This window comes from Oxyura jamaicensis, chromosome 2 (assembly GCF_011077185.1).
Source record: "Oxyura jamaicensis isolate SHBP4307 breed ruddy duck chromosome 2, BPBGC_Ojam_1.0, whole genome shotgun sequence".
NCBI classification, from domain to species: Eukaryota; Metazoa; Chordata; class Aves; order Anseriformes; family Anatidae; genus Oxyura; species Oxyura jamaicensis.
In genome coordinates this window covers 126606567-126611585 of record NC_048894.1, presented here as the reverse complement: position 1 = coordinate 126611585, position 5019 = coordinate 126606567, and positions in this window count along the sequence as shown.

The following is a 5019-nucleotide window of genomic DNA, read 5'->3' as shown; positions in this document are numbered from 1 at the left end:
CCGTAAATTAAAAGCCTTCGAGAGAGAGCAGATCCGAGCATTCAATTCAGACCCGCAATGCTCTCCTGACCCCCATCAGGGCGGAGACCACGTTATTGTCTGCCACAACAGAAGGCGGAGAGGAACCCCTCGAACCCGAAGAAAGACACCTCAAAGCGTATTGACGCTCCTCCAATGATGTGGTATTTAGGAGCCTCACCAGCGAGTACCCTAGGCATTTTAAAGACTATCCCCCTCAAGATCTTTGAAGATTATGCTAATGACTGCAGATTACAAGAGTTTACAGCAAGAAGGGAGAAACAAAACCGGCCTCGTGGCGGTTTCCCATGGTAATTTTCCGCCTCTCTTTTAAGATGATTTGCGGCCCCCTCCCTCCGGCCGTTCCTCTCATTAGCCGCGAGGTGAGGAGGAGGCTCCCGGAGACGGGGAGACGCGTAGGGCTGCAGGCCCGGGGGCGCGCACCCGGCAGCGCCGCAGGTAGCACGGGTAGAGGAGGCGGCGGCGGCGGGGCGCGGTGCGAGACCCAGCCGTGCCACCTAGCGGGGGACGTGCCGAGCCGAGCCGGGACGAACTGCCCACCGCAATGAGTGAGGGGGGAGCTGCTCCTCCACCTCGTAGCAGCCGACTTGAAGTAGGAAAATCCTGCGGTGATGACAGGATCTATCCCCCCATCTTCAGTGTCGTGTCTCCCCCCCCCCCCCATCGTCACCCTTTCACCCATCGTGTAGATATATTGCTAAATGGAGTCTGAAAGCCGGGGTCTCTCGGCCTGTTTGTTGCACCTGACCCATGTCAGTGATCCTATCAATTCCCTCCCTGGAGAAAGCACACCCTCTGATCATGCAAATGTAGGGTGTGGGGTACCTCATCATCTCGGACCCTGTCATTAGCATAACGGTAGAGAATGTGTGGAAGAGCAAATCGTGTTCACAGTGTTTGTTTTTCCGATCAAAAATCCTGCTAGGCTAGAGCAGAAATAAGGGTTCAGGATCACAAATACAGTTACTGATGTAATGTGAACAAATACAGTGAAATCAATTCCCCAAAGAAAGACAATATCTGTATATTTCATAGAATCATAGAATATCCTGAGTTGGAAGGGACCCTTAAGGATCATCAAGTCCAACTCTTGACACCGCACAGGTCTACCCAAAAGTTCAGACCATGTGACTAAGTGCACAGTCCAATCTCTTCTTAAATTCAGACAGGCTCGGTGCAGTGACAACTTCCCTGGGGAGCCTGTTCCAGTGTGCAACCACCCTCTCTGTGAAGAACCCCCTCCTGATGTCAAGCCTAAATTTCCCCTGCATCAGCTTAACCCCGTTCCCGCGGGTCCTGTCACTGGTGTTAATGGAGAAAAGGTCTCCTGTCTCTCGACACCCCCTTACGAGGAAGTTATAGACTGTGATGAGGTCTCCTCTCAGCCTCCTCTTCTCCAGGCTGAACATGGACATTTGGAGACATTCTTTTGATCTTGTTGCTTATTCCAGGCCATGTTCAGAGTATGCTTTATGCAAATTGTGATTCATTTATTTTCCTCCCAAAATACAGTCAAGAGATACATGCATGAACAAAAGATAAAATTAAAAACATTCCACAATTATGGCAAGTAATTCAATATACCATATGTAAAAGCACTGGCCATACCAGATCATCATTCTAATGGTTTATTGCTTCATTTACACTTGGGAAGTGTATTGCTCCATCACTATATGATGCTTTTAATATCATTTAGAATATGCCTCATGCTTATCTATACAAATGATTGAAAGGTTAATATATGTGACAGTTTCAGCATATATATATATCTGTCAGTCTCAAAGGCTCCTTACTCAAAGTGGAAACTTCTGTGCTTGAATATGTAGTGGTTGCCTCAGACTGCCTACCAGGAGATACAGGTCTTGTGTGATATCTTGGAAACTCTGGGATAGGTAAGCAAAGGACATTGTTGTTGAAAGAGATTAAAACAGTATCGATGTGAGAACACAGCAAAACTGAAAAATGCTAGAACAGAGATCTGAAACAGGCTAGAAAAGAGATAAAGAGGATGGAAAGTGAGTACGATATAAAATTTTTACAAAAAATTAGTTCCACCTCATTGATTCAGTTAGGGATGATTGGATTCAAAATGTAGGCAGGGGAAAAGAAAATGATCTTTTGCCAATAAGTGAGTGCAACTCACACTGCGTTTACTGATAAACAGTGTGTATACATTGATATTGACAGTGTAGATATGGCAGATGAACATGAATTTTTTGCTGAGAATTGGGAATTATTCAATCTCCATGACATCAACTGATGAAAAGTTCTGCAATGTTTTCAGTTGGGCTCCACAGGAAAAAAAAATAAAAAATAAAAAAAATACAGTACTCAAGAAGTCTAATGAACCATTTAAACATATCTCTTCTGTCTGGGTTAATAATGATAGTTAAACTAATTGGTCTGTCTGGGCTTTTTTACACTCACATAGAGGCAACGATGAGACAATTCAACTTTCCACAATTTTTTAATTTACCAGCTATTTTTCGTAGAATTACAGAATGTGTTGTGGTTGGTACTGGATTTACAGAAGTACATATAGGTTTTGAAGCCTATTTTTGGAGGTTGAATTGTTTAATAGAATGCTTTCAAATTTATTGCATTTGTAGATTCCCACCATTTCTTTTCAGCATAGGTGCAGACCTACAGTGAAACACTACCTAAACTCCTCCCCTTGTTCCAAGCACATCTTCCTAAACTTCCCGCCCCCTCAGGTGAAACCTACCAGTACCTGAGATCTGCCACCAACCACTCCTGACATAACCATGTCAAAATGAACCAGTGTAACTTAACTATATATTTATGTTAATTTGCTTATTTTTTAATTTGATGATTTTGAGAGATCTGGACTTGCATGCAGTTATGATAGCAAATCTAAGGAGGGAAAGAGCATGTCGACATTCAGAAGATATGATCAAACTCCATTATGTTCATATTTATGTTAACAGTACAGGACAATTTTAATTTCTAATGTAGTATAAAAGTGGAGAAGAATGGCATTTTAGTAAGTTTGTATTAACACTAGTATTTAACATAGCTATAAATCTAAAGTCATCTTGACATTTACATTTCCAGTAAGAACCATGTGACATAACAGTCTCCCTTAAGTCTAGCTAAAGTATACTTACAGCATAGGCATTCTTGTATTATAGACAATGAAACTTACATTGTCATTTATTTACATAATTTACATAAAACTAATAGCTTAATAAAATGTGTAAAAGCAAACATCACTTGTGATAGCTAAGAGACAATATATTTACCTACTAAATTATAAGTAAAATTTGGTCACTAAACTCAGGAAATATATCAAGGTCACCATAAATTAAGCACATTCCATAAATCATATCACACAATGTAAATTAATACTTGTTAGTTTCTCTTGTATTTTTCTCATACTGATTTGTACAAACAAATGTTTTCATTCAAGGGATAAGAAAGATTGATGCATGTTTTTGCCAGCCTGAGAGTAGGTTGTTTTCCTTAAGTACTCAGATTTATTTATTTATGTATTTATTTTCGTAGCTTGATGTGAAACACAGAATTTGTGAGTGTAGCTTGATAGCATTCTAACATGAGTGAGTTTGAAAGACTTCTTAAACTGGATAATTTGGAGACAGCTGGAAGAAATGGAGATGTATCAAACCCATCACAAAATAGCTGTTTCATTTCCTTACCACAGTAATACAAAAGATAGAAAACAAGAGTAACATGCTGGGAAAGAGTATCTTAAAGGGAAATTTCCTTACTTATGATACATTGGAGGCTCCAAAAGTGATGTCCTCGGGAAGACTTGCTTGTCTATTTTATATGCTACCATCATTATGGAACAACTGATTTGTATCTGAAGGATTCTATATATATATATATAATCCTTATAATATTTGTATATATATATATAAGGATTATGTATATATAGTCCTTATAATATTTGTATATCTATCTGTCTATCTATATATAATTATACATTTGTATAGATGTTCTGCTTCAGCTTTCTCAGACTTTGTGATGTTTTGCCAAGTTTTGTAGGCTCTTTGTTCCAGTTCCTTATTCACATACCTGGTAAAACGGTATGTTCCTGATGTTGGGAGTAATAGAAGTTCCTGGGAGAAGGCCACACTCATACAATAAAGAAAAGAGGCCCCAGGCTTCCTAGGGACAAAGCTGCATACTTGCCAGCTCTATCCTAGGAATTCAGAGAAGTGTGCAGAACATGTATGCTAGTAGACTAAAGATATATTTTTTTTTCAGGGGCTTGATTTGAACTGTGTGCATTGGAACCTACTTTTTCTGGACCTGTGTTGCATCTGAACTATCAGTGTATATCAGATTTATCTTCTGTTATTTTGTTTATGTCTCAGGGCTGGAGATTTGTACTATGACTTGAATTTCAGACTTATTTCTCTACCAGAGCATCGAGTCCTCATACAGTGTTTTCCAAAATAGGGAAGGAGGTTCAAGTGTGAATTTTAAAAAATCCTTATTACTGAAGCAATTTTTGTATGAGCCTTATTGAGAAGTCTTGGTTTCATAAGTCTCATATACTAATTTGTGAATGAACAAAAGAGGCCAAACCAAGTTACCAGACTGAACAGACTTGACAAAAGAAACTCTTTCAAGTCTTTTAAGCTATTTATGTGATTTAGTAGGAGTTATTGTCAGAATACAAACAAGCAAATTTGTACTAATGCATTTATATTCAAGTCACCTTGTTTTTGACACATAAATATATGTAAAGTAACACATATGACTAATATGTATTTATGTAACCCTCTTGTGGGCCTTAATTATGACAATTATGCTAGACAGAGAGGCAGAACTTTTCTGTATGTACATACCTATTAGAAGAGTAAACCATTTCAGTAGACAAATCTCCTTTCCCTGCTTTCATTCAAAACCCCTAATTACTGTTTTAATGCTTCACAGAATCATAAACTTAAGGTTAGAGAAGACTTTTAAGATCATCAAGTACAACCATCA